We start from the raw sequence: 26,985 nt of genomic DNA on the forward strand, positions 1-26,985 counted from the left end.
GCTGTGATTGCTTTGCACACTGCTTTTGTGGTTTATGTGTTGCTTGTGGGGTGTCTTGAGGTAGCAGTTGTTTGGGTGTCTGCTTTGGAGGCCTCTGCTGTTTAGGTAAATTTTTACTCAGAGCCTCCGAGTATGTCTTTGTGTGTTTATGTGTTTGATTCAGTGGAGTGATAGCATTATGTGAGGCTGGTTTTGTGGTGTGTGTAGTTGCCTTCTCCTCCTGTCTGGTCTTGCCAGTCCTGAGTTGAGAGAGCTCAGCCTCCAGTTTGGCTAAATAGCTGCATCTCGCAAGTATTTGTGTTATGTGGGAGGAGGAGAGGGTTGTCTGTGTACATGAGGCAGTTATAACATTGACGTCCAGTCTGGTGGACCCCAGCCATTAACAAACTTTACAATAAGAGGAGAAAGCTATTACATGATAGAACAAAATCCATAAAAGGGAAGTCACCCCTGATCATTATTAGTAAAAAAATATGAGCACTCATAAAATCAACTAAGGCCAATTTTGAGAGAAAAATTGCCATGGATTCAAAAGACAATCATAAGGCCTTTTTCAGCTATGTTAGGAACCTGGGTGGAAACTCCCAGATATGCTCAGAATTAGTTCAAAATGATACAAAAATCACTGAACCCACAGACATTGCCAACATACTGGCAGACAGGTTCAGTGCAAACTTCACCCCCCTCTTTCCCCCTAAAGGAGAGATAACTATCCCAGCTGAGTGTAGCCTCTCGGACATCTCAAATGCGCAGGTGAAAGCTGCTCTCTCTAAAGCTAAAAACACAGCATCAATGGGACCGGATGGTGTCCCCGGCTGTGTGCTACACGAGCTAAATGAGGAATTAAACCCGCACATAAGGCAGCTGTTTAATCTCAGCCTTACCACAGGATACATGCCCAAGGAGTGGCGTACGGCAACTGTGGTCCCACTCCACAAAGGCGGCGCCTCTACGGACCCTGGTAATTACGACCCCATAAGCTTAACAAGTCTAGTCTGCAAAGCTATGGAGAGGATCATAATGGAGCTCATAAACAAAGATATAGGGGACTTGCAGACATTGGACCCGACCCAGTTTGGCTTTGTCAAGGGAAGATCATGCCTTTTGAACTTGGTCGACTTCTTCGAAACAGTCACCAAGGCCATTGATGAGGAAAGGCAGTCCATACAGCCTACCTTGACCTTGCAAGGCTTTACACAATACCCCACTCGGGTATTGTAGAAAAACTTACCAGCTTAAATGTAAACCCATATGTCACAAGATGGGTTGCAAACTGACTTAAGGACAGAACCCACAGGGTTAGAGTTGCTGGCGCTGTGTCAGACTCCAAGCCGGTCACAAGTGGTGTCCCACAGGGCTCGGTCCTTGGCCCCCTATTATTTGGCATCTACTTCTCAGAAGTACAGGCCAACATGGGAGGACTTTGGCTGACAAAGTTTGCAGACGACTGCAAACTGGGCGCCATAGTGGAAAGTGCATCGGGCACGGATATCCTTCAGAAGGGACTCATGTAAACAGATAGCTGGTGCCAGAGCCATGGCCTGAAGTTAAACGCCAAAAAATGTATAGTCATACCCTTCGGGAAAAACAAGGTAACCCCAAGCTACCATATAGGTGGCAATCCACTAAGCACAGAAGAGGTTATCAGGGACCTGGGGACCCAGGTTGACAGTGGCCTTTCTTTTGACACTCACATTGCTAAAGTGGTTAGAAAGACCTTCTACATTGCCCACCTGATCATGAAGGGATTCACATCCAGATCTAGTGATGTCATTGTTCCCCTGTACTCTTCACTTATCAGACCAATGATCGAGTACAATGCCCCATTCGGGATGTATCTCACCCGACATCTGCAGCAATTGGAGAGACCCCAAAAGTTCCTCACCAAAAGGATAAAGGGACTCCAAAATCTGTCATATGCTGCCAGATTGAAGAAACTCCAGCTCTATTCAGTCGCATACCGTCTGCTCAGAGGTGACATGTGCCTGACATACAAGGCCATGTCCAACCCGGAATTAATGGACATGCTCCACCTCAAAAAATCCAAATCCACCGAAACCACTAGAGCAAGCGACTTAAACCTTAGCATGGATATAAATAGGACGTGCTGGAGGGATAGATTTATCACTCAGAGACTCCCTATGCTGTGGAATAAAATCCCGGTCCATGTGAGGCAGAGCACCTCGCTGACTCTGTTCAAGAGAAATCTAGACCTGTGGATGGAAGATCGTAGGTTTACCCCGGGAATCATCTCTGTGTCACTGCTGGACAGAGGCACAACAAACTAATGGGCACAGTATTTTTTCATATAAGGGGTGGCGTAAGCCACAAAAATTTGGGCTAGGCTTATAAATGCCTTAGGGCAGATAGCCTAGTATAAACCTATGAACCTATAAGATTCCCAGATTCACCAGCTGGACCGGAGAGGAGATTGACAACTGACCTTTGGACATGCTAGAATAATATTGGGAAATCCTTAATTGAAAACAAGGGCCAGTGGGGAGTGAGGGTGTAGTGCTTTTAATTTTTAGTGCTGACTTATATAATTGCTTTAGTGAGCAAGTGCCAGGTAACTTGAGTGCAATGTGTTACAAGTAACTAAATGCAAAAACGACAAACAGTAACTTTCTTTCAAGTGAAACAAGGAAATAAGTACAGTAAGCAATGCAGATATCACTAGTGATCCACAGAAGTGCTGAGAAGTTGCGTATTAGGTGGAATTAGCTTCCAGGGAAATAACAAGCAAACAAACAACAAGCATATAAACAAAGCTAGATTCAGCAGGCCTGGATCTAGTCTATGCTAGAGCAAACAAGGTGTACCAATTTCAGTAAGATACAGTTCAAATATTCAGGCACTATAAACCTTTAACCAGAAATTCCCAGCTCAGAAGGGCAGAGTCCAGCCTCTTCTCCCACAAGAGTGCAGACCACAAACCTTCTTAATGTAAAATAACTGACCTGAAGCCCAAGTGCCTAAACCAGAACTAATACACTTGGACACTGGGCTCTCAATCAGCAGTTCCCAACTTAGAAGGATGAAAGCTACCTGTCCTGCCACCACAGTGCTTGCCACAAACCTTCCTAATGTAAAACAACTGGTCTGAAGCCCAAGTGCTTAATCCAAAAGACTTGAATGATAGCTACACTTTAATCAAGTTACAACCAAGCAGTAATAAATACCATTGAATACTTTAGAGAATGTCTGGATTAGTGCTCAAGTTACACAAACAAAGCTAAATCCAGCAGGCCCGAATCCAGTCTATGCCACAGCAAACAAGGCGCACCAACTTCAGTAAGAAACAGTTCAGATATGCATGCACTATAAGCCTTTAACCAGAAATTCCCAGCTCAGAAGGGCAGAGTCCAGCCTCTCCTCCCACAAGAGTGCAGACCACGAACCCTCTTAATGTAAAATAACTGGCTTGAAAGCCCAAGTGCTTAAACCAGAATTAATACACTTTTAGAATAACAGACACTGAGCCCTCAATCAGCAGTTCTCAACCTAGAAGGATGTAAGCTACCTGTTCTGCCACAACAGTGCAGACCACAAACCCTCTCAGTGCAAAACAACTAACTGGTCCGAAGCCCAAGTGTTTAAACCAAAAGGCTTAGAATGAGTTACACCAAGCAGTAATAAATACAATTGAGTATTTTAAGATGATGCAAAAGTAAAAAGTAGGTAGAAACACAAGTACAGTAAAAGCAGATGAAAAATGTTTTTTTTTTTTTTTTTCTGAACAAGTGCTGAGATCAAAGAAACAGATTTGAGAGCTGAAACTAGAAAACTGGCTAGTTATAAGAAAAAAAACAAGCTAGAAGGCTTCCCTCAAACACAGAAGGGCTTGGGGGCTCAGAAGCCTACAAATAGTCTGTACCACTTAACAAGAAAGGCAGGAAATAAGCTTAATTTTTTTTTTTTTTTTTTTTTTTATTCTATTTCCCAGATGCTCTCTTTGTACACAGTAGGAGTGCCTGAAATCAGAATATGATCTCACTGCACTCAGTTGAGTGAGCAAATGAGATGGGCCCAGAGGCAGGCTGAGGGGCGGGCAGTTTCAATGCCACTAAGATTAACACCAAAACAAAAACAGGGCGGGTGGGAAAAACAAAGAGCAGAATAACTTCAGTGAAAAATTCCTTCAACACTCCTTCATACACAGTTTAAATCAAATTAAATACTGTATTTTTTTTAAAACAAAAGTGCAGATAAAGGTACTTAAATTCTCTTATACGTCCAGTTGAATATAACCAAGTTCTAGCTGGCCAAGCTGAGGTTTTAAAGCAGGAATTATTTCACATGCACCAGTTTAAATATGCAAGGACAGGAAATCAAAGAATGTGGCTACCCCCACACCTGTAATTACTAGCAAATAACAAAATTCAGCCAACACTAGCTTCAGTTCAAGTTACTGAAGAGCAGAATAACTTCAGTTAAAAATTCCTTCAACACTCCTTTATACACAGTTTAAATCAAATTAAATACTGTATTTGTTTTAAAACAAAAGTGCAGATAAAGGTACTTAAATTCTCTTATACGTCCAGTTGAATATAACCAAGTTCTAGCTGGCCAAGCTGAGGTTTTAAAGCAGGAATTATTTCACATGCACCAGTTTAAATATGCAAGGACAGGAAATCAAAGAATGTGAATATGCAAGGACAGTAAATCAAAGAATGTGTGTTGTGCAAGTAACATGTAAATATCAAGGGTTTCATGTTTTGACCTTTATGTAAACTATATCCAGATTTCTAATACATTGCCAACTGCAGACTGGATGAGGTCGCATGTTTTTATGTTCTGCTATCTAATGTTAAGCTCCACAATTGTTGCTTTCCATATAAAACATTTTCACTGAAAATTTGTCTTTGTATAACAGCCTGTGGTCACGATATCTGTCCATGATATTGCAGGAGCTCTGCCATAAGGACCAACTCCCAAATGTTTTCACTAAGAACTTTGTATAATGTAATCAAATTTAACTTGAAGAATCTTGCTATATATTAATGTTAATTTGTCAAATATCCATCTGTGATGGAGACTGTCTTTGACACCCCCAAAAAAGCAGTTCTTGCACTCTAAGGGCCACTTATTAAGTCAGCCACTGTAATTTCTCTTAACCAATAGTTTACATTGTATATGCCAGTTACTTACTTTTTTTAGCTGACAGGTTTCTGCGTTCAGAAAGCCTGTTCTATTTTGTACCTCTCTGCTAATTGCTTTTTATTGGCTATAAACTAATTACTCTGTGTTATAATTTGACCTGAGGGTGGAATCCCACTCTGGTCTCCTACCCCCAATTTCCAGCCACCCCTCTTACATTAGTATTTTACTTCCTATATGCACATTTCATTGTGACTCCTATTCTCTAACCCTCCCAAACAACCTTATCACTATCATGCAAACACTCCTGTTTCTTTTTTACCTAATTGCCTGTTTCCATTTAATCTTTTAGCACCATTCCCAAATACATTTCTCTTTCCCATACTGCTTTGCCTTCTATTCATTCATAGTCACACCTCTACTAGCAGCAGCTATCCATTCTTTGTTTCTTATACTTTTCCCAAATAATGCCCTACATCTTCCTATTTTAACTACTTTTTCATACTCCATCCTTTTAAACACCTCTATTTCTTACATTGCAGAGAAGATACTAGGGCAACCTAACTCTCTTCCTTCACAGAAAATATTTCTTTCTTACCTGCCTTGTATAAACTTTCAGACTCCACCACCACTAAATATCCTTCTACCCACAACTTCATTTTCTTTCTTGATCTCTACGTCCCCACTACCTGCCAACTTTCAGATCCATTTACTTAATCACGCTACTCTTTAGCTTATGCTCTATCCTTCTCCTGCTACTAGACTATCTCTCATCCTGCCATGACTCTATAAGAGCTCTCAGCATATCTCCAACTCTGTCCCAACCAAATATTCACCCTTTATTCATTTATTTATTTATTTCCAGTTTGATAACCGGGGAGGTCCACTGAGCTCAAGGAGCCCGTTTTCAGTGGAGGTCCGGGGAGAAAAGCTCCATATTACATACAAGAAAATCAAACTTATGATTATTTAAAACAAATGTAGAATTATATACTGATATATAGCAAAATACAATTGAAAAAAAAATGAATACTCTTCATGACATATATGTAGTTGCTTAGAGAGCCATTTGCACAGCATAAAGTTGAACTGAGGCAGTGGCATAAGCTAACAAATATTTAAAAACTATGAAATTGTAAGTAGTTGCAAAGACTGAATATTTGAAAATAGGAAGTATAGGTTTAGTAGTATGTGGAAGTAATAAAGGAGGAAAGTGCGATGTGTACTAAGTATACATTCAAGATTCTGGTGAGAGAAGAGAGGGAACGCTGAGTAGTAGAGAGGGAGGTGGTTGTTTAGAAGAAAAAGAAACCTGGTGTAAGTAGAGAGAGGCAGTTGTTTAGTAGCAAAAGTGGAGTACACACATCAGGAATGATTATAGCAGCTAGTTAGCAGTATCTCTTAGCATGGGCCTTATATGTAGGTAGAAAGGAAAGAGAAAATTTCCAGATAGGGAGAGAGAGTAGAGTTACAAAGCTATGTACAGTATTTACATTATATACATTCAAGGTTTTGATGTTATATTACGTTAGATTCAGAGAGGGGAAGCTGTAGAGGAAAAACAGCAAGGTGTAGAAGTACATGTGGAAGTACATGTATAGGGATATTAGCAGGATTAAGTAGGTAGGGTGCAATTACATTTCCAAGTATAGGAGAGGAAGGAATGGAGCTGGGATTTGAAGTGTTCAAAGTTTTTAGAGATTCGTAGTGAGGGTGAGAGAAAGTTCTATTTTTTGGCTAAGGAAAAGGATAGGAGAAACTGGCCAGCAGGACGTTTTCGTTTGTATACAGAAAGTAGATTTTGTTGGGCAGATCTCAGGGGTCTGTGAGGTATGTAAGATGTTAAGATATTTGCTAGAGCAGGGCATGCAGTAGGTTTAAAGATTAATTTGTGGGCTGTAGTGAGTTGGATGTAGTCTGGGTATTTGTGAAGCTCTAGCTAGTTTAGCATTTAGAGAGAGCTACAATGATGGGATGAGTGGTTAGATTTAGTAGAGAATTTAGAGATTTTGTTGTAACAGATTTCTAGTTTTGCAGAGATGGTGGAAGAGTAGTTTGTTAGTAGTGGAGCACCGTACAGTAGTGATGGTAGCAAGTAGGTCATGGAGAGAGTTTGCCTTGTAGAAGGGGAGAGAAAGTAAGAGTTTCTGTATAGCATACCAAGTTTCTGATAAGTTTTCTTAATATTTAGTTGGACATGTGTATCGAATTTCAGGTGTTCATCAATGGTAACCCAAAGAAGTTTTGCAAAAGGAATGACTTCTATAGTCGAGTTGGTATGGCTGATGTTATCGAAGGATTGTTTGCTGAAAGAGATGGCTTTTGAGGGGGAGAAAAGAAGGATTTTGGATTTATTGGCATTAAGGGAGAGATGGTTTTGAAGCATCCAGTTCTCTGTAGTTGTAAAGGCCAGTTGGGTTTTTGCCTGGAGCTCAGGAAGGCTATGAGCAGAACAGACTAAAGTGAAGTCATCTGCATATTGCACTATTTGAGTGTTTGGAATTGCAGCGTACAAACTATTGATGAATATATTAAAGAGCATTGGTCCCAGTATAGACCCCTGGGGGACCCCGGTTGGGGTAGGTAGGAAGGTTGAGTTACCAGTTTTCCATTTCACAGCCTGGGATCTGTCAGAGAGATAACTATTGAACCATATAAGGGATTTTTGGGAGAGATTGAGGTTAGAAAGATGATTTAGAAGATGGATATGAGAGACAGTGTCAAATGCCTTGGATAGATCGAGAAGGACAGTGGAGACAATTTTTACAGAGTCCAGGCATGGTTAACTATGTCTGAGAAAGATAAGAGAGCAGTTATTGTACTATGGCCAGGACGGAAGCCATGGTTTGTAGGGGTGAGGAGTTGATTATTGATTAGGTAGGGCATGAGTTGTTGGTGGATGCATTTTTCAAGGATTTTTGAAATTGGGGAAAGAATGGTTATTGGTCGGAAGTTATTGATGCTATTATTTTTGCCTCCTTTGTGGTGCAGTAAGATAAAGGCAGCACGACATAATTTAGGGACATAAGATTCCTGGATAGACCTATTAAAGAGAATGCTGAAGGGGATGGCAATACCATCTGCAGCGAGCTTGAGAAAGAGGGAGGGAATATTGTCAGGGGCATTGGAGCATGGCTTAATTCTGGAAAGAAGCTTTTTGATGTAGGAGGTTGAGACGGGTTTTAGATGAAAAGGGGTGGAAGGATTAGGAGTGGAGGGTTGGGAAGGGGAAGAGGAAGTAGGATTGGGAGGAGGGGAGAAGATGTGGTTGGAGAAGGGTTAGATTGCAGAGTTGCCTATATTTAAGGAGGGTAGCAGGGTGCTTATTTTTGTTGTAAAGTTTCCAGGTCTTCTCTTTATCCCTACACTGTCCACACATTGCACCAAACCTATTTAGTGATGCTCCTCATCTTTACCCCTAATACAGACAACTCCATTTCAACTTGGACTAAAACAGAATTAAGTGGAAAATGCTGTTCAAAAAACAAACATCAATAATTGCCCAATATACTAAAGTCTTTTTAGGAAGATATATTCACTCTAATCATGGCTGCACCCTTTACAATGAACATCAAGAGAATTATCTTCCACGCATTTCTCTAACCTTATAATGGCCATACCCTGACCCTGGTAATATAACATTTGCTGCCATAAATTTTAGAAGCATAAGAAATAAAATTGCTGAACTACATGCCTGGATTACCCGACATAAGCCTGATATTTTTGCTCTAACTGAAACTTGGCTTAAACCCAGAATAAACAACTCCAAAATTATACCTCCCGGTTATAATATCATATGTAATGCTGTATAAAGAGAAAATGTATTGCTATATCACTAGGTGAGTTGCCAACTGGCTCACAGATAAAACCCACAATGTGAAAGTAGCTGACTCCAAGTCAGACTGCCGTCCAGTCAGGAGTGGAGTCCCACAGGGTTTGGTCCTGGGTCGTCTCCTGTTTGGTATCTACTTCTCTGAAGTCCAGGCCAATACAAAGGGACTCTGGCTGACAAAGTTCACAGATGATTGCAAGTTGGGAGCTATTATTAACTCCCCAAGTGATGTTGACATCCTGCAGAAAGGCCTCACTGACACCAATGACTGGTGTCAGAACCATGGCCTTAAGCTCAATGCCAAAAAATGTGTCGTCATCCCCTTTGGGAAAAACTCAGTTCCCATGAATTACCACATTGATGGTAGTCCACTGAACACAGAAGGTGTTATAAGAGATCTGGCAACACAGGTTGACAGCAACCTCTCTTTTGACCACCACATTGCCACTGTGATATATATGTGCTATGTGTTATATGCTACATATGGTGGATGTTGTGCTGTCCAGATTGTTGTAGAATGCTAATTTTTGCCTCATATTTTTGGTCTGTCCCTCATAAAATTTTGGCTTTTCTGGTAAATCACTGAGGATTGACGTTACCAAATAATGACATACATCTGAGTTTCAGACATTATATACTTCAGAAAATGCATGCTAACACATACCTGTTATTTTAGCAACTTTCTAAGATTACAAGTGCAATATTTAAACTCTGTCCCTATTTTTAGGCCTTTTCCCTGCCCTTTTATTTTAGACTTTGTCCAGATTTCTTGTGCTAAGAAGTTGAGAGGTATGGTAAGTCATGTTAGGAAAAGTCAATAACATAATAAACTTAGAAAGAAGAATGTGGAAAATATCAGTGTGTACTAAGAAAGAAGCTTACAAGAGAAAACAAACAGGAGTACTAAAATTATGCAGTTTTAGGGTGATGACATCACCATGTGTTAATGAAATCACATTCAGCCATAAAAGTAAATGTCTGTTAAAAGTGTTTAACCTGAAAAGAAGAAATACAAAAAGAGATAAACACATGAAGAAATATATATTTTTTGTTAGATTCAGGATGGTGTTACAACATATTACTCTTGCAAAACCTGCAACCTGTTAAAGGCATAGAAGCAATAGCCTATACTTCCCTTTCACTTAGGAAAACAGTTTCAGCATATCAGCAGATGGCTAGATGCAATAAAAATCAGCATCTTGCTGGGAATTATGATGTGGTTCTTTATCATCATTCATCACACTATGCCAACAAGGCTTCCAACATCAAATAATTTACATTAGATTGTTGTTATCACACATTGCCAGCAGAACTGCACGCAAACATGCATATTGCACTATTCTTTAATGTAACTCTGAAATGTGAATGTAATCTGCATACAGCACAGTGCCATGTGCCACCCAAGAGATGCATAAGCATGTGTACAGTCTACTATGTGCCAGAGGATTTTCATGCATGTTCCATCAGCACAAGTGGAAGCATTAATTGTAGCACTGTGGAAAGGATACAGTAGTATAGTACAGGAGTGGTGCACATTGTTATTGTGATATACATATGCTGCATGATATGACTGGTAGCTACTTTACAGCAACTCATGACAAACATATGCTAGACACACACACACTGGCAAACTGTGCCACTTGTGTAGTATCCACTTTAGGAATAGTTACAGGAGATAATCTCACAACACTTGACATCACTGTATCAAATACAGGACACAATACTGCACATAACCACCTCCCCAGGTCTATACAGCTGACATGACTTAGTCCATCTTGTGCTTCAAGAACCTTTATGCTTCAAAATACTGTGATGTTATCATGTCTCCTTTCACATTTTGAGCATAATTTTTGCAGTATACAGCATAACATCATAAACTAGGTTGCAAACTAGAACAGTAATTAGCTCCCATCAATGTTTTTATCATTGCACAGCAGGCAGTGGGATGTCATTGTACAGGTAAGAAATGGAATTGAGGAACATGGTGGGACTATGTTAAAGTCTCAAAGTCATTGTACAGTTACATAATTTTGTGACTTTTCTTTCTTGATCTTGTAAAGAACATTACAAGAAAAGTAGTAGCAATAGTAGGGACTACAACCCAAAGTTCTATACATAGCAGGAAAAGGTGGTCAAGTTCATTAAATAATGCATAGTATATGGTATAGTGCACTACATTACAAGGCTCTGAAGGCACTGCCGCATATGATCATGCTACCTGCCCCGCACCCTGTAACCACTTCCCCAGCGGAAGCAGATAACCATGTATACAATATAACACCCCCATCAATTGTTTGAACAAACTCCACACAATCTCAGCCCTTGCAATTTACTTCATAGAATCACATTGGCCTTTGCAATAATAAGTTAGCAATGAGCTCCTCCATTCAAGCAGATTTGGTAATAAACACATGATAAGTAATGAGTCTCAGATCAGCTTTTAACTTTCAGGCTAATAGCAGGGTATTTATTTTCTGTTTGTATACCAATTGAGCAAGAAGTATTCCTTTTCAGCAGAATCCTGGGGAGAAAAGCTCAATGTTGTAAAAGAAATACATTTACAAAATTGTTTGAATAGTGACAGACAAACATAATATACACAATTAATTTTTACAGTAATAAGCATACCATGAAGTCAAATAGACAATAGGATTGTAATATGCTACTTAATGCACATTAGTGGGCATAAGAAGTCAAGCATGCAATAGAATTGTAAGAATTTGTACAGTAATGGATATAATATGAAGTCCAGTGTACAGTAGGATTGTAATACACTGATAATGTATGACAATTAAGAAGTATACAATGCATTATTAGCATATTTTTATTAATATCCTCTACCATGTTCTGACAGAGGTTTGAGAATGGGCCAGGGAAAGATAGGAACACATATTTAAGTTGTTTTAGAGAGTTTTAAGGCAGAGTAGTCAAGAGGAAGCAGGGTTAAAGTAGAATGCATTGTTTATTAGTCAGGAAACTTTAATAGTCAGGGGTAAGAGGAGAAGTAATGTTATAATATCAATAGAGCAAGACTATGTTTTCAGGTGGAATAGTTTGTGTTACAGTGGGTTTTCAAGAAGCTCACAGAGGGGCTGAAACAGGCCCAGACTCCTCCAGTGGAGTAGTAGAACCATGCACAGGAGATAACAATCAGTGAGGCATTAACTTGGACATCATCCATGGGGTTAAGATGTGGACTAGCATGGGTTTTCGTGTATAATGCAGATGTTGTTTAATCACATACATAACGTAAACTTGGAATAAAATAATAACATTTTCATTTCACCATATTTAAAATAAAAATATCAGAGCATCTGAATTTTTATATACATTTTCTTTATAAGTTAGGTGGGCTTTTTATGTATATGATTTTATAGTTATTAGGACTTATTAGTAGAGTACTGATGTTTTAGATTCCACCTTTAAATCTGAGCACAGTCACGTGTGATGCCATTTGAGCTTCATTCTCAGAAGAAAAATTTTAATTTTTCTGTTTGTTTAATTGAATATTAAAGAAAGAAAGAAAGAAAGAAAGAAAGAAAGAAAGAAAGAAAGAGCAAATGGCTCAAAGGGCAAATCCTTTAAAAACTTATTAGAGACCAACATAACAAATGGGACCAAAGGTAAGATGTTAAAATGTGGGCATTGTAATCAATGTCCTCATATGATGGAAAATTAATCCTTGTTCATCAAGGGGTTTGGTTGGGTGGCCTTGAAACAAAAGTGTAACTGTTATAGTAAAAGTATAATACATATAGTGATTTGTCAACAGTGTCAGAGTTTTTATATAGGGAAAACTATCAACTGTCTGAACAGGCGGGTATATCAATATTTATATGATATTAGTAAGAACAATCTTAAGAATGCTAATTTTAAACATATCAAGGAACATGAGGGGCATCAATGTAAATTTAGTGCTCTTGAACAGATGAGGAACAATAGTGTGGGGGGGCCTTTGGATATTTTCTTGGAGTATCGAGAATTAATGTGGCAGTTAAAATGTAATGTGACATACCCCTGGGACTTAATGAAACTGTTAGCCTTTCTAGTTACCTTAAATTGAAAGCTGATTTTCATATGTAAATAAATGAATTTAGTTAATATAGGTTTTAGTTAGTGACAGTATGAAACCTTTATGTGACTAACAAAGTTTGTTCGTTCAAGTTTTGTTAAGTCTGTATGGATTTCATAGTTACGATTATGTGCCTCTGCTGCTAATATGTTTTAAAATAAGATTAAAATAATAATTTTAGGTTTATAGCTAGGTAATGAGATGGTATGTTTTTTAAAAAATGTTTTAATATAATTGATTGTTTAATTAATTAAATGAAGTCATGTGATTATTTTGTATAAATTTGAGATGAACCAGTAGGAGATGTATTCTGATTAAGTCAAGGCTGACAAGCAGACAAAAACACTAAATAAAAGGATTTGGTGTTTGCCTTAGAACTGTTTGCTCATTCTTTCTTTCTTTCTTTCTTTCTTTCTTTCTTTCTTTCTTTCTTTCTTTCTTATTAGTTTGGTTGTGTTTTCATTGAATATTGTGTTAAAAATAGTACTGCATTTATCTGCTTATTTATTTGTTTATTGAAAATTGTGTTCTCTATCTGCTCTCTACCTGTCTGCACTTAGTTTTCCCCACCCATCCTCCCTGTTCTTGTTGTGGTATTAATCTTGGTGGCTTTGGAACTGACCACCCCTCCTGTAAATTTGTGCTTGAACACTCCTCCTGGGCCCATCTCAATTGCTCACTCAACTGTCAATCTCTTCAGCCCTAACACAGCTCTATCCTAGTATAGTCTCATTAGCTCATCCTGCCTAATACAGAGAGAACATTTGGGTAGGCATACCCACTTAGGCCCTGAACTTTTCATTGCATTACATTATTTAAATATATGTGTACATAAAATGTTTGCATTATTTAGGTATGTATTTGTATTTATATGTATAATTCAGGGTATATGTCCTTTTAAAACTTGGTATGATTTTTTAAATTGATTTTAATTGATTAATGAGGTAGGGTGTGTTCTTGTAGTATCACTTGGATTGTATTTGCTCTATTACTTTGCCTGAAGAAGTTTGGTGATAGCTACCAAGCGAAAGTGCTTACCTTGGATTATTTGTCTTAAATAAATTCTGGATCCATTTGGATTCTAGTCTATGTGGCAGTTTGTTTTGAGTTTTTGGTCTTTTTTATACTGTTATTCTAGGCCCTGAACTTGTCTGATTGAAGACTGCTGGATCAGGGCTCATTTCTGAGGTTGTTTACTGGTTAATTGGGTAATTTGTTCAAATCAGTTTGCTTGTTTTCTAATGTTTTATATATATATATATATATATATATATATATATACAAAAAAAAAACAATTTGCACTTTATCTGCTTTTACTGTATTTGTGTTTCTTCCTACTTTATTACCTTATTTTGCTTTTGCCTCTTCTTAAAAGTACTCAATTGTGTTTATTCTGCTGCATTTATTACTGCTTGGTAGTAGTCTGATTAAATTGTAACTGTTATTCTAAGTCTTTTGGTTATTGCACTTGGGCTTCAGACCAGTTGTTTTACATTAAGAAGGTTTGTGGTCTGCACTGTTGTGGCAGGACAGGTAGCTCACATCCTTCTAAGTTGGGAATTGCTGATTGAAGGCTCAGTGTCTGTTATTCTAAAAGTGTATTAGTTCTGGTTTAAGCACTTGGGCTCCAGGCCAGTTATTTTACATTAAGAAGGTTTGTGGTCTGCACTCTTGTGGGAGGAGAGGCTAGATTCTTCCCTTCTGAGCTGGGAATTTCTGGTTAAAGGCTTACTGTGCCTGTTCACTTGAACTGTTTTTCTGATACTGGTGCGCCTTGTCTGCTGTAGCATAGACTAGATTCAGGCCTGCTGAATTTAGCTTTTTTGTATAACTTGAGCACTAATCTAAGCCATCTTTTTTGGAGAAGGTTCCCCTGCGACATAGTGGCAGGGGTGTGCAGTTAGAACTTGTCAGATTGAAGACTGCTGGAACAGGGCTCAGTTTTGAGTTTTTTTACTTGTTAATTGGGTAATTTGTTTAAATCAGTTTGCTCATTTTCTATTGTTATATACATAAAAAAAAACAAAAACAAAAAAAGTGCACTTTATTCATCTGCTTTTACTGTAATTGTGTTTCTTCCCACTTTATTGCCTTATTTTGCTTGTGCTTCGTCTTAAAAATACTCAATTGTATTATTCTGCTGCAGTTATTACTTCTTGGTAGTAGCCTGATTAAATTGTAACTGTTATTCTAAGCCTTTTGGTTTAAACACTTGGGCTTCAAACCAGTTGTTTTACATTAAGGTTTGTGGAGTGCATTGTTGTGGAAGGACAGGTAGCTTGCATCCTTCTAAGTTGGGAATTACTGATTGAAGGCTCAGTGTCTGTTATTCTAAAAGTGCATTAGTTCTGGTTTAAGCACTTGGGCTTCAGGCCAGTTATTTTACATTAAGGTTTGTAGTCTGCAAACTTGTGGGAGGAGAGGCTAGATTTTGCCCTTCTGAGCTGGGAATTTCTGGTTAAAGGCTTATTGTGCCTGCTTATTTGATCTGTTTCTTTCTGAAATTTGTGCACCTTGTTTGCTGTAGCCCAGAAGTTAGTAGTTTATTGGCCATTTTTGGGCTAGTTTCTATCTCTTTCATTTCCCTGCTACAAAAAAATGCATTTGCACACTGGGCAGTGCCAGTTAGCTAGGGTTAAACTATTCCCGGCTCCACAAAGTCTGCTCTTCAATTTTTCCCTTGAAACTAGACAAACTTTCAGCTTAAGCACTCAAACCATTAATTTCACAGCCCAGCACTTGCTCAAAACTCATAGCAAGCACTAATTACCTAGCACTAGACCCCCTATACTGTCCAGTAGGACAAGGCTCTCTATTCGTCCCTACCAGCTAATCAGTAAAACAGCTCACTTTACCTATTCAGGCATGTCCAAAGGGCAGTTTCAGGTGTACTCTCCAGTCCAACTTGTGAGTCTGGGTATTTTGAGGCAATGTTACAACTGCCTCATGTACACAGACAACCCTCTCCTCCTACCACCAAACACTAATATATGCGAGAGATGCAATAATGCAGCCAAACTGGTGGCAAAGCTCTCTCAACCCAAGACTGGAACTGAAAGTCAAGAGGAGAAAGAAAATACTTGCAACACACCACCAGTCTCACATAGACCTACTAAACCAACACCGGCAAATAACACACATAAATACACAAAAACATACTCAGAGGCTCTAAATAAAAATCTGCAAAAGCAACAAAGACCTCTAAAGCAGACACCCAAGCAACCTCCACACCCCATCACAAACCATGAAACACATACTTCACATAATCAGTGTGCCATGCAATCACAGCCCTTAAGGCAAAATAACATACCCAACACACTAGTAATAGGTGACTCTATAGTTAGGCACACTGATGTCCCACTAACTAGGCTGGACAAGGAGAAGGTTACAGTTATCTGCCTGTCAGGCACCAGGATCCACCACATAACACAAGCACTCAGGTCACTCCAGAACAGATACAAATACAGCTCTGTCATTGTCCATGTTGGTGTGAATGACCTGAGACATACCTCTCTGGACTACATGAAAAGAGACATGGAAGAGCTCTCTGATCATGTAGCCCAGGCCGGTATGACTCTGACCCTGAGTAGCATCCTGCCCTCACCAAGAATGATGCCACAGTATAAAGAAAAAATGATCAATTTCAACAATTGGCTAAGTTTCTGGTGTCATTCAAAGGAGATTCAGTATTTGTCCACTTGGGATGACATGCTCGATAAGCCACATTGCTTCACAAGAGATGGCTTACATCTGTCACCCTTAGGCCCTTTGAATACTGGCCAAGGCATTTGCCACCCCCATAGTGCCTTTTTTAGGCAAGGCTCAAAAGTCAAACCCACCACCGTAAATAGCACAAGTAACCAAAAACTGAGGGTAATGATACTCAATGCCAGAAGTCTAAACCTCAAAATGCATGCACTTGAGGCACTCCTCATTATGGAGAACAGTGATATCTGTGCAGTAACAGAAATCTGGTTTAAGGCTCTAGAGAGCATCCCAGCACTACCAGGCTATAACTCATACCATACTTTTCGGCCACAGAACCCAGACTGAAACATAAAAGGTGGGGGTGTATCCATATTCATCAAGGATACCCATACCTCCAGGTTAGTGGCACAGCACAATGCCTCAGAGATCATCCATGTGCAACTAACAATGGGTGAAACTTCAATTCAAATTTTAGCTTGCTACAGATCTCCCACCATGACCCAGGACCCCCATTCCGCATTTCTGGAGACACTGGAAAATAGGAGGGTCCTACCAAATGCCCTAATATTGGGTGATTTCAATTACTCAAACATTAACTTGGAGAACTACTCAAGTACTAACTCTCTTGCCCAACGCTTCCTAGAATTTATAAACTTGAACACCCTGGATCAACTGCTCAACACCCCCACCATGGTTACAACATATTGGACCTGGTCATCACCAACATGGGCGACTGGTGTTCTTACACCAGAGGTCAAACCCTCACTGGTTAGATCAGACCATAGACTAATCACACTGGATATCAACATTCTGCACCCACCCCCAATCAAGGAAACCACTGTGAAAAACTTTTCAAAAGCAAACTTCGCATTACTTAAGACTGAGGTGGAAAGGTTCACAGCCCCCATGCTAAAGGACAACCCTGCCCAAGCTGCTGAATCCCTTACAAAGGCACTCTATGAGCACCTGTAAGAATGCATGGATCATGCTATCCCAAGCAAAACCAAGAATTACTCCTCCAAGAAAAGGAAACCAGTCTGGTGGACCCCTGCAATAAACAAGCTATACAATAGAAGGAGGAAACTAGTGCAGAAAAGAGTAAAATCCCAAGAAGGAAAGACATCCCTGATCAGTATCAGCAAGAAACTATGATCCCTCATAAAATCATCAAGGGCTAGCTTTGAAAGAAAAATTGCCAAGGACTCCAAAGATAACCACAAAGCGTTCTTTAGCTATGTCAAGAACCTAAGTGGAAACTCTCAGGTCTGTTCTGAGTTAGTGCAGAATGGCACAAAATACACTGATCCGACTGATATTGCCAACATTCTGTCAGACAGATTTAGGAAACTTCACCCCCCTCTCACCCCTTAAAGGGCCCATAACCATACCAGAAGAAGGTAGTGCCCCATCAATCACTAACACATGGGTTAAAATAGCCCTATCCAAAGCCAAAAATACAGCTTCAGTGGGACCAGACTGTGTCCCAGGCTGTGTCTTACACTAGCTCCAAAATGAACTAACCCCTCACCTAAACACACTGTTCAAACTCATCCTCTCTACAGGCTACATACCCATAGACTGGCACACAGCAACAGTTATCCTGCTCCACAAAGGTGGAGCCACAACGGATCCCCAGGAACTATTGCCCTATAAGCCTGACTAGCCTGGTCTGCAAGGCTATGGAGTGCATCATCATGGAATTCATTAAATGAGACAATTTGAACCTTTAGAAATTGGACCCTATCCAGTTTGGCTTTGATAAGGGCAGATCATTCCTCCTAAATCTGGTGGACTTCTTTGAGACAGTTACCAAGGCTTTAGACGAGGGAAAGGAGGTCCACACAGCCTATCTAGACCTCGCAAAGGCATTCAACACCATTCCCCATTCTAGTATTATAGACAGGCTCACCATCCTGAACATAAACCCCTACATCATGAGATGGGTTGCCAACTGGCTCACGGATAGAACCCACACGGTGAGAGTTGCAGGCTTTAGGTGTGACTCTAAATTAGTTACAAGTGGCATCTCCAATGGCTCAGTCCTGGGACCCCTCCTGTTTGGTATATACTTCTCAGAGGTACAGGCAAGCACAGGAGGTCTATGGCTGACCAAGTTTGCAGATGACTGCAAACTGGGGGCCATTATTGACTCTCCAGCTGATACAGACATCATCCAGAAGGGTCTCACTGAGACGGATATCTGGTGTCAAAATCATGGCCTCAAGCTAAATGCCAAAAAGTGCATAGTCATCCCCTTTGGAAAAAACAAAGTACCCACAAACTACCACATACAGTAGTCCCCTAAATACAAAAAATGTAATAAGGGATCTGGGGACCCAAGTAGATAGAAATCTCTCCTTTGATAATCATATTGCCAAGGTGGTTAGAAAATCCTTCTATGCGGCCCACCTAATCACAAAAGGGTTCGCATCTAGAACAAAAATGTTATTGTGCCCCTGTACTCATTACTCATCAGACCCATCATAGAGTACAATGCCCCATTTGGGATGTACCTTACAAGACACCTGCAACAGCTGGAAAGACCACAGAAGTACCTCACTAAGAGGATTACTGGCCTCTAACATATGCCCTATGCAGCCCGACTGAAGAAACTCCAGCTGTACATTGTTGCATACAGCTTACTCAGAGGTGATCTCTGCCTGACATACAAGGCCATGTCCAACCCAGAATTGATGGACATGCTCCACCTAAAAAAAACAAATCCCCAAGAGCCACATGCTCTTGGGATCTAAACCTCACCACAACGATAAATAGGACATGCTGGAGGGATAGATTCCTGTCCCAGAGACTCCCCATGCTTTGGAACAGGATTCCAGTCTACATTAGGCAGAGCCCCTCACTAACACTCTTCAAGAGAAACCTTGATGATTGGATGGGAAACAGAAAATTTACCCCGGGGATCACTGCAGTGGCTCTGCTGGACAGAGGCACAGGGAACTAATCTAAGGGGGCGGCAAAAGCCAACACATTCTGGCTAGGCTTATAGATGCCCTCGGGCAGATAGCCAAGTACTTACCTATGAACCTATGAACCTAAGAGTGTTAGGATGCCCAAAGTGAAGGAAATAGCTTAGGATTCTTAGGACAGTAGATCCAGGACTCCAAAGTGGAAAAGGCATGGATATAAGTTACTTCCTTTGTACGATGGAGATGATGGACAGGAGAGAATCCCTGGAATCTCAGGAAAACCTACACTGACTATAAATCTAGGAAGTATGCCATGTATAGGGACAGAAAATGTGTCACAGAAAAAGATAGAAGTATAAGAGGAAGAAAGCCAGGTGCAAGTAAACAATGACATCTCTAAAGTGCTGTCTATTCTTAGCATGGGCATGGTTAAGGTGTTTCTCATCACAGGATATAATGATTGGTTAAACAACTGGCACAGCTAGAGACTAAGGCTGTGACTTCAGTAGATCCTGGGAATCTACTTAGAGGATGCTGGTCTGTAAAACTGTGATGATGAGTATCTGCACATGACGAAAATCAGGACCCTAAATAACACATTAAAAACTTTCCATCAGCAAATATTTCAGTTAATCAGGAGGAAATGTGTGGCGCAAAAAATATCCTGTAAACAAATTCAGTAAAACAGTGGTAAATTAAAAAATGTCAAAGACAGTCACACATGGCTAAGGCAACTTGGAAAAAATGAAAGACATAATTGACCTATCTAAGCAAAACTGAGACATGACCTATTGAAAACGAAGGAAGTACAATGAGTTCAATGCACAAGACTGAGCCATAGCTGCTTGAGGTGCACAATACTGATGACCACAAGGCTTTAGCTTAAAATATGTATAGCACAGAGTCCTGAAAATGTTGAATCTGGAATGCAACACAGTTTTGAAGAATGTAGTCTGAACAGTAATTTATATACAGTAGGGTAAACTTCCCCACATGCCTGTTAAGAGTGTTGTATCCCCTATTCCCACTAGTTAGACACCCTCACACTGAGGTTGCACAACATCAGAGACTAGTGCAAAGCACATTTTCAGACAAAATTGTATATTGCACTAATCTCTAATACAGTGTGACCATTAAGTGACAATAAGTAGTGGGAGTGGGGGGTTAGGGTTCTAAGGGGATCCAGTATCTGTCTGCATGGGATGACATGATTGACAGACTTCAATGTTTTGCCAGCGATGGCCTGCATCTGTCACCCCTGGGCTTCCGGATACTGGCCAAGGCTCTTGCCACCTCTATAGTGCCTTTCTTAGGCGGTGTTCCAAAGACCAAATTACCACCATAACAGCTACAAACAAATGCAATTTGAGGGTCATGTTGCTCAGTGCTAGAAGTCTAAATCTCAAAATGCACTCACTCGAAGTACTCCTTAAAATGGAGAACATCGACATTTGTGCTGTAACAGAGACCTGGTTCAAGGCAGCAGAAAGCATCCCCTGCACTACCAGGCTAAAACTCATTCCACATCTTTTGGCCCCAGAACTTGGAGTGAAGCTCCAAAGATGGTGGTGTTTCCATATTCATAAAGGATGTACACACCTCTAGACTGGTAGCCCAACATAATGCATATGAGATACTTCAGGTGCAGCTAACACTGGATAAGACAGCGATTCAGGTCATAGCCTGCTATAGATCCTCACCCATGTCCCAAGATTCACACTCCACATTCCTAAGCACCCTGGAGAATATTAGGCTCCAACCTAAGACTCTCATACTGGACAACTTCAACTACCCCTCCATTAACTGGGAAAACTACTCATGTACCAATACACTTGCCCAACGCTTTTGGGAATTCATTAATTCCAGTGCCCTGGACCAGCTCGTTCTTAGCCACACTAGAGGTAGCAACATCCTTGACTTGGTCACTATTAACATGAGCAACCATTGCTCTACACCAATAGTCAACTCCTCCTTGGTAAGATCCAATCACAAGCTAATCACCTTGGAAGTCCACATCCCTCCCACCCCTAACAAAGGTAACCACCATGAAAAACTTCTCCAAAGCTAACTTTGGGCTCCTAAAAACAGAGGTGGCTAACTTCATGGCACCCATGCAAATAGAGAATAGTTGCATGACCGCCAAATCATACACCAATGCACTGTACATACACATACACAAATGCATGGATCTCAACATACCCAATAGAACTAAGATGTTCTCCTCAAAAAAAAAGGAAGCCAATCTGGTGGTCCCCTGCCATAAATAAACTACAACAGAAGGAGGAAACTGATGTGGAATAAGGTGAAGTCCCAAGACTGGAAAAACTCCCTTATCAGCCTCAACAAAAGGATGAAATCCCTCATCAAATCCTCTAAAGCTAGCTATTAAAACAGAATTGCAGCAGATAGTAAAGAAAACCACAAGGCCTTCTACAGTTATGTAAAGAATCTCCATGGCAATACCCAGATTTGCTCTGAGCTGCTGCACAATGGTACCTCCTATACTGAGCCAACATATATTGCAAATATACTGGCAGACAGATTCAGTGCTAACTTTACCCCTCTCCCTCCCCTACAAAGGACCAATCACAATACCAGTAGATTGCCAGCCATCCAGTATTAATACTGCACAGGTTAAAACAGCACTGTCCAAGGCCAAGAATACAGCTTCTATGGGACCTGACAGTATTTCTGGTTGTGTTCTGCATGAACTACAGAGTGAACTGGCACCTCACCTGTGTGCCCTATTCAATCACAGCTTCACCTCAGGCTTTGTCCCTACAGAATGGTGCACTGCTACAGTCATCCCTCTCCACAAAGGAGGAGTGACTACAGACCCTGGGAACTATTACCCCATTAGCCTGATGAGTCTGATATGCAAAGCTATGGAACGCATCATCATGGACCTAATAAACAAGAATACAGGGAATCTCCAAACTCTGGATCCTACACAGTCTGTTTTTTTGAAGGATAGATCATGCCTGCTCAACTTGGTCGACTTCTTTGAGTCAGTCACCAGAGCTATGGATGAAGGTAAGGTGGTTCATCATCCTACCTTGATCTGGCCAAGGCCTTTGATACCATTCCCCACTCAGAAATCCTAGAAAAACTTACTAAGCTAGGCATCAACCCTATATCACCAGATGGGTTGCAAACTGGCTAACAGATAGAACCCACAGTGTGAGAGTAGCTGACTCCAAGTCAGACTGCCGATCAGTCACAAGTGGAGTCCCACAGAGTTCAGTCTTGGGTCCTCTCCTGTTTGTGTTATCTACTTCTTTGAAGTCCAGGCCAACAAGAAGGGACTCTGGCTGACAAAGTTCACAGATGATTGCAAGTTGGGAGCTATTATTAATTCCCCATGTGATGTTGACATCCTACAGAAAGGCCTTAATGAGACCAACGACTGGTGTCAGAGCCATGGCCTTAAGCTCAATGCCAAGAAATATGTCTTCATCCCCTTTGGGAAAAACCTGGTTCCCTTGAATTATCACATTGATGGTAGTCCACTGAAAACAGAAGGTGTTATAAGAGATCTGGGAACACAGGTTGACAGCAACCTGTCTTTTGACCACCACATTGCCACTGTGGTCAGAAAGTCCTTCTATGTGGCACATCTCATTTCTAAGGGTTTTGCATTCCGGAAGAAAGAGGTCATCGTCTCCCGCTACTCTTCCCTCATTAGGCCAATCATCAAGTACAATGCCCCATTTGGCATGTACCTCACTAGACGCCTGCAACAACTGGGGAGGCCGCAAAGGTACCTCACAAAGAGGATACTAGGCCTTAAACACTTGTCCTATATGAACAAACTCAAAAAAACTCCAGCTATTCTCTGTCTCATATCACCTACTTAGAGGCAATCTCTACTTGACTTACAAGGCCATGTCTGACCCAGCTCTGTTAGAAATGCTACATCTAACGTAATCTCAATCTCTCTGCACCACATGCTCCAGAGACCTCACCCTCATTACCACAATTAACAGAACATGCTGGAGGGACAGGTTCATAACCCAGAGACTGCCCATGCTATGGAACAGACTTCCCATACATGTCAAGCAGAGCACCTTACTGACCCTCTTCAAGAGAAATCTTGATGAGTGGATGGGAAACAGAAAATTCACCCTGGGGATTACACCAGTGGCTCTACTCGACAGAGGTACTGGGAACTAAGGTCAGGTGGCACTATGCCAGGGTAATCCTATGGGGAGGCTTGTAAAGGCCCCAGGGCCATTAGCCTAGTACACACCTATGAACTTATGAACAAACCAGAACCTCATTACCAATCAGCAGTAATTTATTGGTTCCAAGTGCTAAGAACAACAAAGCAGTAAAAGCCCAACTGTTGAAAAACATTTGTCCCATAACTCTTACTATGATAAAACCAGAAAACTGCTCCGTTCTTTAGAAAAGGAGGAGATAGTGAAGATGCAGACATCGAAAGGTTTTGATCACATTGGATTTGAAGTTTTTGTCAAGAGCTTAGATCGTACATTGTAGAATCACGAGGAGTGGAATTCAGATGAATTTGAAGTATTTGTTACCAGTGTCTGAACTAGTATTACAGCATCTTGCCTGTGACAAAGACTCTAGTTCTCAGAGTGACTTATCTGATGCTACTGTTCCAGAGGACATTCCATCAGCAATCCCCATTCCTCAGAAAATCCCTGAGACTCCTCAAGCAGAACATTCCCCAGTGACTGTCCCTGTTGCTAAACCCAGTCCTAACTATTATGTCATGAGATCAGTTTGCATCTCAAAACCTACTTCCAGATGCATGGTAACCTGGACATAACTGTTGTTTTTCTTTATTAGTGTCTGTATATTTGCTTGTGTATTCAAATGTTATTGTTTATATAAGATAGCTCAGTAAAGAGGGAGGATGTAGATCAGAGTGTGTGATATACCTTTAAGAAGCATTCCAGTGAGCCAGCACATGCATATAAGTACTGTTTATGCAAGCTAGAGTGCCATTTTGAGCGAGCAACCAGAGTGTGAGCATGCAAGTATGTAGTCAGTCAGTTAGATAATTTGTTTAACATTCCTGCCATTCATCCAGATGTATTTGTATACAATAAACTACTTATACAAACACCCAAGCCTCAACGTCTTCTTAACACACATAAGAAGAGCAACAGTGACCAGCAAAGACAGCTGCAGAATAAAAGATTTGGTTCTCCCTGCTGTCTGTACTGGTAAGGTGTCCCTTCCTCTTACAAACTTAGAAAGTAGCTAGAATAGCAGGTATTCACCTGCATTTTCTCTGAAGGATAAAACTCTGAAACTGATGTGTATGCCACTATTCAGTGACTTTAGTCCTCCGTGATTTGTCGAAAACCATGGAGTTTATGAGGAACAGATCAAACAAATGAAACAAAAATCTGGATATTATGCAAAAATTTGTAGAGTTTATAGGCATGGAAAGGTGAGTGTAACTGTAACAGACTGTGTATTACATTGCCTTTCTGACAGTGTTTGCTTAGTGCTTTTTGGCTTGAAAGCAGGCAAAACGCTTAGTGTTTTTTTTTTTACTGTAAGTATCAGTACCTGGAGCAGATAAAGCTCCATGCACTACAAAGAATTATGATCAGGTCTCCAGTCATAACCCTAAATTATGTGTTTTTGACATGGATGCCAAGATTCACATTTCTTGACATCCATGTTTCAAACACGTAAAAAAATGTTTATAGGTTCATAGGTTCATAGGTAGGTACTAGGCTATCTGCCCGAGGACATTTATAACCCTAGCCAGAGTGTGTCAGCTTTCACCACCCCATTGATTAATTAACTGATCCTCTATCAAGCAGAACCAATGAAGTGATCCCAGGGGTGTATTTTCTGCTACCTATCCACTCATCAAGGATTCTTTTGGAGAGTGTTAGTAAGGGGCTCTGTCTGATGTCATTTGGAGTTTTGTTCCAAAGCATGGGGAGTCTCCGGGACAGGAATCTATCCCTCCAGCATGTCCTTTTTATTGTTGTGGCAAGATTTAGCTCACTAGACCGTGTGGCTCTCAGTGACTTGGATTTCTTTAGGTGGAGCATGTCCATCAATTCTGAGTTGGACATGGCTTTGTAAGTCAGGCAGAGATCACCTCTGAGTAAGCGATATGCCACTGAGTACAACCGGAGTTTTTTCAGTCGGACTGCATAGGACATATGTTTGAGGCCAGTAATCCTCTTGGTGAGGTACTTTCGTGGTCTTTCCAGCTGTTGGAAGTGTCTTTTGAGGTACATCCCAAATGGGGCATTGTACTTTATGATGGGTCTAATGAGTGACGAGTAGAGGGGCACTATAACCTCTTTATTTCTAGATGCAAACTCTGTAGTAATTAGATGGGCCACATAGAAGGATTTCCTAACTACTTTGGCAATATGATGGTCAAAGGAGAGATTACTATCTACCTGGGTCCCCAGATCTCTTATTACCTCTTCTGTATTAAGGGGGCTGCCACCTATGTGGTAATTTGTGGGTGTTTTGTTTTTCCCAAATGGGATGACTATGCATTTGTTGGCATTAACTTGAGGTCATGACTTTGACACCAGGTCTCCATCTCAGTAAGGCCCTTTTGAAGGATGTCTGTGTCAGCTGGAGAGTCAATTATGGCTCACAGTTTGCAGTCATCAGTGAACTTGGTTAGCCATAGTCCTCCTGTGTTTGCCTGTACTTCTGAGAAGTATATGCTGAACAGTAGCGGTCCCAGGACCGAGCCTTGTGGGACACCACTTGTGACTGGTTTAGAGTCAGACCTGGAGCCTGCTATTCTTACAGTGTGAGTTCTGTCTGTAAGCCAGTTGGAAGCCTGTCTCATGATGTAGGGGTTTATGTTCAGGCTGGTGAGTTTTACTGTAATACCTGAGTGGGAAATGGTGTCGAAAGCCTTGGCGAGGTCAAGGTAGGCTGTGTGAACCATCTTTCCCTCATCTATGGCCTTGGTAACTGTCTTGAAGAAGTCAGCTAGGTTTAGTAGGCATGATCTGCCCTTAACAAAGCTGAACTGGGTCGGGTCAAGTGTTTGGAGGTTCCCAATGTCTTTGTTAATGAGTTCCATGATGATGCACTCCAAAGCCTTGCAGACCAGGCTAGTTAGGCTTATGGGGCGATAGTTACCAGGGTCAGTTGTGGCCCCTCCTTTGTGGAGAGGAATAACCATTGCTGTGCACCATTCTATGGGCATGTAGCCTGTGGAGAGGCTGAGGTTGAACAGCGTGTTTAGGTGGGGGGTTAGTTCGTTCTGTAGTTCATGCAAGATGCAGCCTGGGACACCATCTGGTCCCATTGATGCTGTGTTTTTGGCTTTTTGAAAGGGCTGTTTTCACCTGTGCGATGTGATTTTTGGGACACTA

The sequence above is a fragment of the Protopterus annectens genome, chromosome 4.part0 (assembly GCF_019279795.1).
Source record: "Protopterus annectens isolate FY-2018-M chromosome 4.part0, PAN1.0, whole genome shotgun sequence".
Taxonomy (NCBI): Eukaryota; Metazoa; Chordata; order Ceratodontiformes; family Protopteridae; genus Protopterus; species Protopterus annectens.